The sequence below is a fragment of the Macaca nemestrina genome, chromosome 6 (assembly GCF_043159975.1).
Source record: "Macaca nemestrina isolate mMacNem1 chromosome 6, mMacNem.hap1, whole genome shotgun sequence".
NCBI classification, from domain to species: Eukaryota; Metazoa; Chordata; class Mammalia; order Primates; family Cercopithecidae; genus Macaca; species Macaca nemestrina.
Window position 1 is genome coordinate 62,492,716 of NC_092130.1, and position 14,440 is coordinate 62,507,155.

Genomic DNA, 14,440 nt, shown 5'->3' on the forward strand with positions numbered 1-14,440 from the left:
ATGCTCCCCACAACAGCCCTGAGTCTGTTTCCAGGCAGTGGGTGAGCAGGACTGAGAACTTGCCCCAGGCTACCCACCTCCCAGCAGCAAAATCAAGTATGGCTTTCCTTCTTTCCCCAACTCTGGTGTCTGCACCCGAATTCACATCCTCCCCTGAGTTCTGGCCAAGAGGCTTCTGGATCAGTTCAAATTGTTACAAAGTTTAGTTGGAGGTTTCCTTGTCTGTGTGGCCTTTTCTCAGCACCTCTAGCTGACTTCCCGGAGGGCCCCTGTGAGGCCAGGCAAAAATGAGGTGCTAGGGGACCCAGTGAGCTCCCAAGGCTTTTCCTGCTGCTTCCTCTACCCCTGTATTTCACTCGGCTTTCTAAGTTGACTCAGCTCCAGGTAAGGTCAGAATCTTCTCAGTTTCCCCAGTGTGAGTGTGTGTTCATGGGAGGATGATCTCCCTTTCCCACTTCCACAGTTTGGGCACTCACAGTATTTGGGGTGTCTCCCAGGTCCTGCAGGAGCAATCCGCTTCCCTCAGGGGGTCTGTGGGTCCTCTCAGGCATCATGATACATTCCTGCAGTCATTCTGGAGCAAAAATTCATGATGCGAGCCTCCACATGTTGTTCTGTCCATCCGAGTCAGAGCTGCAATCTAATCCTGCCTCCCGTCTACTATGATCTTCTGCCTCTTCAATCTCCTCTAATATTTTTGATGTCCTATTCTGGTTTTCCTCCTTTGTTTAGAAAAGACCCTCCCCTCAGTACATGTATTAGTCTATTCTCACATCGTTATAACAGAATATCTGAAACTGGGTAATTTATAAGGAGAAAAGAGGTTTAATTGACTCATGGTTCCACAGGCTATACAGGAGTCATGGCTGTTGAGGTCTCAGGAAACTTACAATCATGTTGGAAGAGGAAGGGAAAGTAGACACATCCTACATAGCTGGAGGAGGAGGAAGAGAGAGAAGCGGGAGGTGCTTTTAAACAGCCAGATCTCCTGAGAACTCACTCAGTATCATGAGAACATCAAGGGGGAAATCGACCCCATGATCCAATCACCTCCCAGCAGACCCCCTCCTCCAACACTGGGAGTTACAATTTGACATGAGATTTTGGCAAGGCAATTACAATTTGACATGAGATTTGAGCAAATCTTATCAGTACCCTTTTGGGATGACCCCTTTTCTGACTATCAATAAATATGGGCATAACACGAGTGATTCCTCTTCACCCCCCAAATTTCAATCAAACTTTTTGCCTTGGTTCTGTCATCTATGCCAGTGGTTCTCAATCAGGGGCAATTTTACCATCCAGGAGGCGTTTGAAAATGTCTGAAGATATTTTCCTTACAACTGGAGGGTGCTATAGACTTCTGGAGGAAAAAGACCACTAAACGATGCACAGGACAGCTCACCACATAAAGAATTATCCTGTACAAAATGTCAATAGTGCCAAAGCGAAGAACCCTGATCTATGCTCCCCGCTTTAAATATCATACAGATGAATGACTCCAAATCTCCTTTTTCAAATTAGATATTTACCCACAACTGTAGACTCATATGTATATCGACAGCAATACTAAATGTAATTAAAATAAAAATCTCTTTCCAAGTTTACATTAAACCCTTTAAAGTTCTAATAAATAACGACTATTTGTCCATATTCCAAACTGATATCTTGAGTATAATTTGTGTCTCCTTTAAATCCCGTCATTCCCCAAATCACATTTTTTTTTTTTTTTTTTTTCAGACGGAGTCTCACTCTGTCGCCCAGGCTGGAGTGCAGTGGCCAGGTCTCAGCTCACCGCAAGCTCCGCCTCCCGGGTTCACGCCATTCTCCTGCCTCAGCCTCCGGTGTGAATAGCTGGGACTACAGGCGCCCGCCACCTCGCCCGGCTAGTTTTTTGTATTTTTTAGTAGAGACGGGGTTTCACCGTATTAGCTAGGATGGTCTCGATCCCCTGACCTGGTGATCCGCCCATCTCGGCCTCCCAAAGTGCGGGGATTACAGGCTTGAGGCACCCCACCTGACCAAATAACATTTTTTTTTTTTTTCTAAGATTCCATGTAAACATTGACTTTTTTCCATTCTCCTCAGGAGATATGTTGTTTTAAGAGATCAAGTTTGTAGTAATTTGTTACAGAAGAACTAGAAAACTAATATATTCATCTAATTTTATTTTTGCAGCTTTGGATATAATTTTCTACATTTTCCTTTAAATGCTCTCTTGAGATAATGATGGAGCCATATTATATAACTAACTTTAACACAACTAGCTTTACTCATTCTCTAAAACTAAAGAGGAAAAGTATATTTGAATAGCATAGGCAATTCCATCCACTATTTCACTTCAGAATCAGCAAGAGGTCTTGGTTCCTGCATGTCTTTCATGCCTGAGCTATTTGCTTCCCTAAGTGAGTCTGGACTTTGCATAGAAGTACAACGTAACACTAAGTGTGAACTCACCAACCACTTAAGCACACAGCAGACATATTCCAATTGGAAAGAAAATTGCCTGTGTTGTGACTATTTAGAGATGGTTTGTTGATCTCAAACTGGCATTTTCCCAGTTAATTTTTAAGGAGTTTCTGACCACCTTCAATGTTTTTGGCTTTACTTATTGAATTTAGAAACAAACTCATTTAGGTGTGAGTCTGCTGCTTCAAAACAGCCAACTTTTCCTCAAACATTCTACAGCAGCCAGGGTAAATTCAAATGAAAAATCTAGTTATTCTGACCCAGGGTTATTTTCAGAGGCTTCTCATTACTGAGAGGGAAAAATCCAAGCTCATTTTTATGGAATACAATGCTATATAGAATCTTATTTTGGTTTATGTCTTCAGCATTACGTCTTATCATTTCTCCTTTTCTAGGCATATATTATTAGCACTATTAAATTAGTAATGTTCTCAAGAAAGCTTAACTCTAACAAGAAATTTAGGATATGTTAAAAGAATTCTAGCACCAAAGACTTACTTAAGTTTCCAAAGATAACCAGCTGTTGGGGTATATTTAGTATATTTAGGAAGAATTTAGTGGAAGATAAAATTGAGTAGTAATCTTCCTGTTGTCTTGGAATTAGACCCAATACGAGCCTCTACATCATATCAGAGGCTGGCTGAGTGGCTCTACTCACAATCCAAGTCCCCTGTGTACATCAACATAAATGTGCAACAGTAAAAGAGGAATCAGAGTGAGAATTAGTCAGTAGAATCCAGTGATTTGCCTAACTGAGGCTTTCCATCCCATAGGGAAAGGGAATGGGTTAAAAAAGGGTGATGGGGTTAGAATTAGGTCTCATACACTAGGCAACTGGGCAGTGAGCACGCTTCCAAAGGGCCTTCCAAAGAAGTGACACATGTGTTAAAGGGGACTTCTGGAAACAGCCACCCCAAAGAAATGCTGTGCTTCTGTCATGCCCAACGCAGTGAAAAGATTTTCTCTTTCCTTGAATGCTTCCTTCCTGCCCCAACGTTGAAGTGGGATGAAAAGGATTAAAAGAGCTATTCCTACCGAGGTCCCTCCAGCCAAGGTCAAGGCTGAAGAAGAAATGAGATCAGAGGTTTAAAGTGGACTTGATTGTGATTTTAATTAACTGAAAGGGACTAGAAAACTGTGCAATGATTTAGGAACTGGGAAGGATGATTCGATACATATAAATATATGTTATTTGAAAGAGTGATAGGAGAAAATTCTACTTCAAGTTTAATATCACTTCAAGCTATGATTATTCAATACATGGCTTAACTCCAACTCTGGCATTAAAATATCTAGAAAAAAAAAAAACACCCAGGAGTACAGTTTGGAGGAAAATGCTTGTAAAAATATATATTCACAGGCTGAGCATGCCGTGGCCTACACCTGTAATACCAGAACTTTGGGAGGCTATTGCAGGAGGATCACTTGAGGCCAGAAATTTGAAACCAGCATGGGAAACATAGCAAGATCCCATCTCTACAAAAATAAAAATTTGCCAGGTGTGCGTGTAGTCCCAGGTATTTGGGAGGCTGAGGTGGGAGGATTGCTTGAGCCCACTGCACTTCAGCCTAGGTGACAGAGTGAGACCTTGTCTCAAAAAATAAAACAAATTAAAAATAATCTAATCATGAAAAATATTTGAGATAGCAGACTTTCACTTTAATCTTAATTATTTCGTTCTGCTTATTAAAAATTATAGAGAAGAATTTTTTTAAAAAAAAACTTAATTTTATTACTCATGGAACCCTGCTGACATGAAAATGTATATTGCATGTAAATGGTAAAAAAAAAAAAAAAAATATATATATATATATATATGAAAGTCTCTGATGTGAAATAGAAATGTCCTTCTCTCTCCTTCCTACATTTAATCACATCCATACATTTCCTCAAAATTAACTACATTTTTAAAAATTTATCTTCCTAGTAAAGCACTTATACTCACATATATACATTTCTTTATCTTCACCAATGTGATTCCATATTTATCATACCCAAACACATAGATTTACCTCATTCTGGGTTAATAGCTACAGTATATAGTTATACATTTTAACTATCTCCTGACTAATGGATATTTAACATGGCTTTATTACTATTATGAATAGTTATGGTAATAGTAATGGTAATATCCTGTACAGCTATCTTGACATCTTTTGTGAAGTATTAAAGATATCTTGTTTCCTCACATATTTGCCAACATTGAATTGCATCAAAACCTTTAAACAGTTGCCAATCTGATAGGTTACAATATTATCTATTTATTACTTTTATTCATATTTATTCAAGTGAGATTGAATTTTAATACACTCTTTAACATTTATATTTTTAGTCTGTGAAATAGTTATGTATATAACTTTCTCAATTTTTTTGATATACATTTTTTTGCTAACTTCCAGGAGATCTTTGCAAATCAAACTTGCCTTTTGCCTGAAATTAGCCATGTACTTATTTTTCACAATGTATCATCTGTCACTTAACTTTGTCTAGGTTATTTTTTATCATATAAAAGTAGTGCATTATTAAGCAGTAAAACTACCTAAAACTTTTCTTTGTAGATTCTTGGTTCCTATCTCATTCAGAATGGCCTATTCTACTCCAATAAACAAGTTTATCCTACTTTTGCATAATATCTTTACAAATAAATTCTTACAATTAAGGCTTTTTGGCATCTGGGATTTATTTTGTTATATGTACATACACATATAAACACACAGACACATATATACACTCATATTATGTCTTGTTAGCTTAATCATCTTTGTGGAATAATCCTTGTATTCCTCATATATATGAAATGAAGCTTTATCATATAAAAAAAGACCTGTATTTCTGAAGTCAGGGACAAGACATCGATTCCCAATGTTACAACTGTTGTTTTGTCCTTTTGTAGAAGTAGCTAATGTAATTTGATAAGCTTCAGAAGATATATAAAAATTGAAAAAATAAGAATTCAGTAACTGGACTGGTGATGAAATTAGCAGTTTTTTCAATGGGCTTATTCTCTATAGTATTATATTTATTAAGACTGAGTCATTTTTTAATTCATGGCATGAACCTCAACTGGCTATTGTATAATGCTGCATTATACTTGTGTATCGTTTAATTCAATTTGCTAATACAGGCATTCCTTGTTATCTGACTCTAGCCCAATCCTGAAAATGAGTTGAATACCAAGTTTTTGAATAACAGAAGCCTTTGTTCTATTATTTTAAGTGTAAAAAATAATTCATTCCCAAGCAATTTCAAAATCCCAGCCAATTTTTCCTCAGACACTAAGAAAACATCCTTAAAGACCTATATAATAATTGACTAAGAATTCCTTTATTGTATGATATATTCAAGACACTGATTATCTATTCAATAAACACATGAAAGGGCATATTTGTAAGTAATATACATAAAAGTCCTGTATATGAATGCGTGAAAGAACACTAACTATAAATTATATTTTGAGTTGACAAGGGAAAAATAAAGACTTGGAGACATCATGAAAATTCACCTGAGTTGGTTGCTAGTTAAGGCAGAGAAACCCTCACCCAACAAAAAGGGTTTAGTCCCTGTGAGATGGGGTTTTCAGGAAAAGGAGCTACTATGGGATTTTTTAAAAGCCAAAAACCTATACAACTATACGTCAAATTAGTAGTGGACTTCAATGAAGTTGTATGATTGATAAGTCATACACTTCAGTCACAATGTAACCATCAGACTGTTTCTCTGAACAACCTAGTTTTCTAAGAAGAACACCTGTATTCTTCCTGCTGACATCCTGACTGCTTTCCATCTTGCAGTACAATATAGTTCCAGGCTACGGGCTCTGAACAGTCCTAATTACAGACTTTCTCACCTTATGTACTCTAATGAATATATTCCATATTATAAGTGAAAGTTATAATATCATGTTAAGAATACTTAATACAAACAACACTTAGCAAAATAAACTCACAAGGCAAATAAAATGACTACTTGCCAATGAAAAATTATGTGAGTGAAATTTGCAGATGAAAAAATGAAGATAAAAACTTGTAGCTGTTGCTCTTAGTGGGGTTGGCGTGAGTAAGAATTATTTGGTGAAAGAATGAAACATTTCATGTCCAAGGCTTGGCCTGGTCTAAGTCCAAAGAACTAGAAGATGGCCTTCAGTTCTGGGCATTTAAAATTCCAAAAGTGGATGGAGATGTTATCTGAGGCTAAACATAAAGTAATGGGATCAAAAAAGCAAAGCAAAACAAAATCCAAATAAACATGTTTAAGTACCACTTGCTTGTGGTTATACAGTGTCTAGTAACATGAGATAATATTTGTAACTGTATGTGTATTTTGCTACCTTTTGTTGAAGTATAATACACAGAAAAGCATACATAATATCATTTTATTGCTTAATACATTTCACAAACTAAGCACCTTCAAAAACCAATGTCTACATCCAGGAAGCAAACCTTACTCATACTCCCATTAAGAAACAGAAACATACCTGCACATCTCCAAGCTGGAAGTACTTCTAGTTAGTGCCTAACCCATCACCAACTCTAAAGAGGGCAAGCCCTATCTGATTTTGTAGTTTAAATGAATGCTGCTATTGATTCCTATCATGAATGTTTGCCATAGCAATCACTTTTAGAGTGATCTAAACAAAAATAAAACAAGCTAATTATGTGAAGACTGGATAAGAATGTTTCAGTCACATGACCAAGCTTCAGAAGAGACTCTAGGGTTTGCATATGTTTGGAAAATTAAGGACAAAGAAAACAGACCTGGGTGAATTAAGGGATGAGATAGGAGAGAAAGAGAGACCTGTCTAGAGGTCAGGTCACCTAGCACTTTATGGGCCAAAGACTTCCTGAGATTCATGTTAAGAACTCGGCCTCTGCGCTCATTCTATTATTTCAAGGGGGGTGGCAATGGAGGAGACTTTTTTATGATATTGTCTCTTAAACTTATTTCTTAACATTATCAATATATTTGGCATAGAGGAAATTGAAAGCTGATGAAATCACTATGTTATTTTAAAGCTTCCTTTTTTGTCTTCCTTTACCTATGACTTTTTAAAAGATAGAACTTACTGCATTCCCTCTTGTTTTATCTATTCTCATTTTTTTTTATTTATTTGGGTTTCTTTTGTAGATTTAGAGACGCAGAGGTACTGTTCTCAAGCATCATGCCCTCCTCTTACTATGAAGGTCCCAGTTATTTTTTGAATAAGAAATATATGAATCAAAACCATTTAAATTATTGCCTCCGTGTGACTTTTTCAATGGTTAATTTCAAAATAAGTTATATAATTGAACATATTTTTTCTAAATACAGACACTTCCCTTACTGCTGAAAAAGCCACAAAAATAATTTTCCAGCTAACAAATGTCAAAGTATGCTGAAACAGAAGTTGAGGTTGACTAGGTTATTTCTTGGGCAAATTTCTACACAAAAACTAAATTAAGGAGAGGAAAAGTGTTGCCGTAAGAAAAATGGATGTTGAGAATTGGAATGAAAACACACAAAGCCACTGCAGGGGAGAAGCAGAAGCTGTGTCAAATTTCTTTTTATGTTTGTATTTGTTTACATAAATCCAAGGAAAGAGATAGCGCGTGTTTCACTAGAACTCTAACCTTTGTGGTCTGCACACTAATCAACTAGTGTGAAAAGTGGGAAAAATATGTGTGTGTGTAATCAATAAAAACTATATTACTGTGGCAGGTGTTTATAGGAGACAAAAAGATGTGAACCTCAATCGATCCATTACTTTCTAAAGTTAACAAATCTAGTAAGCAACAGGAGAAAGGTAGAGAGTTGGGCAGTTTGATTTGCTTATGTTGTAACAATAAAATATAACAGCATTGAGTTTTTACTCTATAAAATATTACAAATATATGCCTGACTACATTACTGCATCAGGTTTCCCTTAACCAATACCCGAGCTCTTCCCAGTCTCTGATCGTCTTTCTATACCTCACACTAGCCTAGGTTTAGAGAGAAAGTCAGGAGCTGAGTGAGATGTCAAGGAGGCCAAGGCAGCTAGCAATGTCAGGGCAGAGTACAGGACAGGAGAGGGTCTTACAGAGAGAACTCTGGAGAGCAACAGAATACTCCCTCACAGCTTCCATTGAGAACTGGTCAGGAGTATTGCTCAGCAGACTGGCTGGTTCTAAAGCACTCTCTTAACCAATATGAGGTTAATCCACAGAAACACAGAGCACAGCTAAGGTCTTTCATCTGCATTTACCCTAGTCCCTCTTTTTATTTCCCTATTAAGTAAGCATTATTATGAATTACTTTATTTTGTTACTAGTTCCGATTTTAAATTTGCTATATTTTAGAAGAAACCTCCAGCACCTGGTGTTCATCAGAGGGTCACTGGAACCAGGAAAATTAGACCTTCTCTTTTTCATCAGTGCTGCACAATGAATAAAATAAAAATAGAGTATATGGGCAGACCCATCCACACTAGGCTAGCCATTTTTGTCATCTAATAAAACTCTGTGTCCCACATGAAAAAATCCTCATCATCACTGGCCATCAGAGAAATGCAAATCAAAACCACAATGAGATACCATCTCACACCAGTTAGAATGGCGATCATTAAAAAGTCAGGAAACAACAGGTGCTGGAGAGGATGTGGAGAAATAGGAACACTTTTACACTGTTGGTGGGATTGTAAACTAGTTCAACCATTATGGAAAACAGTATGGCGATTCCTCAAGGATCTAGAACTAGATGTACCATATGACCCAGCCATCCCATTTCTGGGTATATACCCAAAGGATTATAAATCATGCTGCTCTAAAGACACATGCACACGTATGTTTATTGCGGCACTATTCACAATAGCAAAGACTTGGAATCAACCCAAATGTCCATCAGTGACAGACTGGATTAAGAAAATGTGGCACATATACACCATGGAATACTATGCAGCCATAAAAAAGGATGAGTTTGTGTCCTTTGTAGGGACATGGATGCAGCTGGAAACCATCATTCTTAGCAAACTATCACAAGAACAGAAAACCAAACACCGCATGTTCTCACTCATAGGTGGGAACTGAACAATGAGATCACTTGGACTCGGGAAGGGGAACATCACACACCGGGGCCTATCATGGGGAGGGGGGAGGGGGGAGGGATTGCATTGGGAGTTATACCTGATGTAAATGACGAGTTGATGGGTGCAGCACACCAACATGGCACAAGTATGCATATGTAACAAACCTGCACGTTATGCACATGTACCCTAGAACTTAAAGTATAATAATAATAATAAATAAAAATAAAAAAACTGTGTCCTCAAATAAATAAAAAACTAGCAAGAATTGCATAGCTACATCACTTTATTAATAAATTCAAAAACAAATCATTTAAATTTTCACTATTGATACCTCTTGTAAATGAAGAGTAAAACCAGAAGGTTTTTGTTGTTGTTGTTGGTTTTCTTTTTGTTTTGTTTTTTATCTTAAGGACAATTATATTGCATAATCATAGAGTCAAAAAAGATTCTGTACAAAGAACAATAAACAGATTTGAAAAGATTAGTTTATAGTAACAGTTTTGCCAAATTATATTATCAGAGTCATAATTTCCCTTGTTTGAAATTCCTCATCTGTAAAAATACGTGTGCAAGAATAATCTAAAAGATTCAGCATTATAATCTCCTGAATTTTAAGCTATCCTGGACAATTTTCTAGAGACAAATCTGACATGTAGTCTCAGAGTTTTCAGCGTTTACTTTCACCAAATGCCTTATTTAAAAATGTTCTTATTTTTTGACCTTTTCCTTCAGATACATTGTATTAGATTAACACAAATCATTTTATTGAAAAATGTCTACAACGACTCCAAACTTAGACATTGATCTAAAGGAAAAATGAAGTTGGAATCATTTAAGACATTTTACAAACGTACCATTTAGTTTTGTCTTTTTCTCGACTTCTAAATTATCTGACTTTCTGGAAACCACATCAGTCTATTTTATAAACATAGGAAGGAAGACTTTTATTATGATTAGGCAGTGATGCCTTCCCCAGGAGGTAATCTCAGAAAACATCTACTCTTGTGAAAGCAAAAGTTCAAAGAGATCTGGATAATTTTCTGATAAACATCCTCTGTATTTCATCTTTTAATCATGATGCAGCTTTTATGCTTGGTAATTATTCAGACAATTCTAATGACAGAATCATGGGTTTGTATAATACAGAGATAAATAAAAGTTTCCGCAGATTAGCCCATGAACCCCCCGCCACCAGGAAAATATTCAGATTTGTTCCACCATATTAAAATGCTTGCAGGCATCATAAATTCTTCCAGCCTATGCAAGCCATGAGTATTCCAGCACAGAGGTTTAAAGACCTCCTGTCCCTCAGTAGCCCATTTACTACACTATCACATATGTGTGAATAATATAATCTCTTAAGCTCTATCCCATCATATCTTTAAACACTTTGAATCTAAGATTAGAAAAGTCCTGAGATTTTCACTTACAGTGAAAATGTCTTCTTACTAAATAACACAAACCCATCTACTTTTAGAGGATTAAAAAAAAAGTTTGCTGTTTTTTAAGAGATTTCTACTACATTCTTTTAAAATTTCTTTTTTCTTCTTTCATTATTTAGCTGTTTCTTCCCTACAATTCCTTGCCATTGACAATTTCTTTCTTAAAATATCAACGTAATAATGTACACATAGAGTATGAGGGTGAACCAATCCATGTCTGGGGGCCCAAACTCTGTTCATTCATTTATATCTGGAGGGCAAACTTCCCTCAGGCCAAAGGCATTAACCTTGGGTGGGACCTTAACACCTTTCTACTCCCTTCACCTGGCATGCCTACTCTTGCCACCACTACCAGTAGTGAAGCCAACAGGGCTCAATTTTGGACCTGAAGTTGGAAGGAGCCCCTGCTTTTTGAAATGTGAGGCAGATATATTATCAACAATCTGTGGGACACTACTGAAGAATGCAATATTGTAAATGGCAGTTAAAGGCTCAACTTAGCCTGCAAACATCCATCTAGCTAATAGTGGTACTTAAAGGTGAGAACATGTGACATTGAAATAGACTTTACCTCTACTAAGTAATAACATGAACTTTGAGTTCTGGCAGGCCTGGTTTCAAATAAGGATTCTTTCTGGTTTTCTGGTTTCAGGCAAGACACTAAATATCTCTAAGTCTTGGCTCCTAATTTATGAAATGGGTGTAACAACTGTATCCTCTTCATTGGGAGAGATAAATGAGATAATGTATATTGAACATACAATACTTAGCCTAAGTTCTCAGAAAATGCTAGTTATTAGTATCACTATTTATAGGTACATGAAGTTCATGAAGTCTGATACTGTGTCTCCAGTAGTAAATAGGACACAGAGCATTACACATAGTGTGCTTCATAGGTAGATGCTGAATTTAATTGCCTGTATTCTAATCACTATTTCTTAAATTATTGTCATGAAAATTCTATTTCATGTTCAAAATAAGCTTACAAATGAAACTCTGATTTCCAATTTATGAATACACTGTAGACTATGGTATTTTCATGTTTCCTTACTATTCTGATAGGACATCAACATTACAAAATAATATCTATATATGCATAAGTCCCTTCAACCACACACTTGTTTTGTTACAGGATCAATCAGTGGTATGGAGAATATAAGTTTGGTGTTTCACATGAAGAAGATATAATAACATTAAAAAGCAAGAAATAAAGAATGGGTAGAAAGAACTACTTCTCTGGGTAAAGCTGAATTAGTGCCTATGACTAGTTACCAAAAGAAATTATTGAAGCAAATAGTTCAGTGTGATTCCAAAAAAACATTAGGCTTAATGAGGCAAAAGTTTGAAAGCGGCTTGCAAATTTACACCTATGGATTTTCAAAGGAAAGTAAGATTTGCCTATGAAAGTTTGTATTTTGTCAGGCAGAGAAAACAGTGGTGAAAAATTACTGGTTTGTCTCAAAAGCTAAGTTGATTTTGCCTTTTTCAGTTGGCTTCAATTAGTTCCATATTTTAAATTTGGTACTGGAAACAAACTGAGACATTGGGGGACAGAAATAGAAATGGCCACTGCTCTGTAAGCAAAGAACCAGAAATTTCAAACAACCAGAATAAATTCTCATCTATTTTGAAAAGAATTTAAAAACTTCAGGAAAATAAACCAATAGTTGTATATTCTATGTACATGTTGAAAGGAACATTCAAATGAGGTCAGATTCAGCCCAGTGCCTTCTGGAGGACAAAGACCTCCACAGTGACAGCTGGCAACTTGCCACTGGCAAGAATCATTACATTTTGGGGTGCTTAACACAAAGTATTGGGCATCATATTATGTATTTTATATACATGATTATATTAATTTTCACAACCTTAAGAGTCAACTGTTTGCCCTTTTTTATTTCTTACCAGATGAAGAAGCTAGAATTTACAGTCAAATTATCTAATGCCATACAGCTAGCAGAGAAAAGCAAAAATTAAGTAGTCTGGACCTCAAAGACTATTCATTTTATGACTCTAAGACCCTACAGAGCAATCATCAAAGAAAGATATATTTTGGTATACTTTTATTGTTAACGATTTCCTTTTACATTATTTTTAGCGGGTGAATCCTATTGTGGATGACAAATCAACTAATACAAAAACTTTCTAAATATATATGAGTTTAATATATAATGATCACAAAAAATCTTATCTGTGTACCTAAATATAAGTTGTTTTGTAATATGGACCTTAATCACAGGAGCCCACTGCCAATTTCCTTGCCAGTATATAATTTCATGTTCCTCAGCCCTGATATAATATTAAAGGCCAAATAAATGACCTGAGAGTGTCAACCTTCTGATATTTAGCCCTGGTGACCAATTTGTTTGTTGTTATTATTAAACTTTCAGAAGAAAAATGAAATGAAGTTTCTTTTTTGCCAATGTTGTCTTCTTCATCATGATACTGTGAAGTTTTTATCTACACAAGGGAATTAATGGAAAATTAGCTTTAATAGCTACAATAGACTCTGCCTTTCAACTAGGCACTCACTGTGTATCAGGGAATTTATGTATATTATCTCAGATACTCATAATAACTTTACAGATTTTAATCTCTCATTTGGTAAATATGGAAATATTTCAAGTTAAGTAATTTGCCTAAATACAAACATCTAGGGTGTCTGATTTAAAAAATAAAACCAGATCTGTGGGACTTCAAAATCGAATGTCCACCATTATCCCAAATTACTTCTTACATACCAATTAGAGTCGATTTTCTGCTTCTAAACTGACATTATGTGTATTTAGACAAATGGAAATAACAAGGTTTATTTAAACACAAGAACCAACAGAACATATTAAAATCAAATGTATGAGCTTCACGAAGCCCAAATATTATTACCATCATTTTAGCGCTAAATAAAATGTTAAACTTTGGTATTAATAAAATATTCATCATGATTTATATCAAGCCCGTGAGTTCACATTGAGCTTTTCTATTACTCCAGAAAACAACCATAAAGCAGGTAACAACCACCATTTTACAATAAAGTCTAAAAATAACTAACAATTCTTGTATGATTATGCCAAGTTGGTTAAGGAGCAGAGCCCAAACATAAACTTAGGTATTATCACTTCAGACTCACTGGTTGAAATAGTCATGCTTTGTGATTCTTCCGTAAAATACATTAGTAGACTTAAAGCAACGCTAGTGAACAATTTCAGCACGAGCTTTAGCTCCAATAGATCTTGGTTCTAACTTTGGTTGTGGTATTTTACAGAAAAAATAAAGTGGGAAAATCATTTAATCTTTCCGGAACTGTTTCCTCATCTGTAAATGGAAAGTTAATAACAACTATGAAATAGGGCTGTTTTGAGGGGTAATCACAAAAGAACCTTAGAATGCTTTTTGACAATACATAAATTTTTCATCACTAATTTATTCCAAAATTTATAACAGACATTTTCTGATAGAAAACAAAAGTGTTTTCTATAATTTAGATTACTAT

At 35.8% G+C, this 14,440-nt stretch overlaps 1 pseudogene; it reads left to right on the forward strand.

Annotated features, from left to right (window-relative positions):
* The window catches only part of LOC105463194 (receptor-type tyrosine-protein phosphatase S-like), a 49,845-nt pseudogene continuing 35,405 nt past the window's right edge, over positions 1 to 14,440 (forward strand).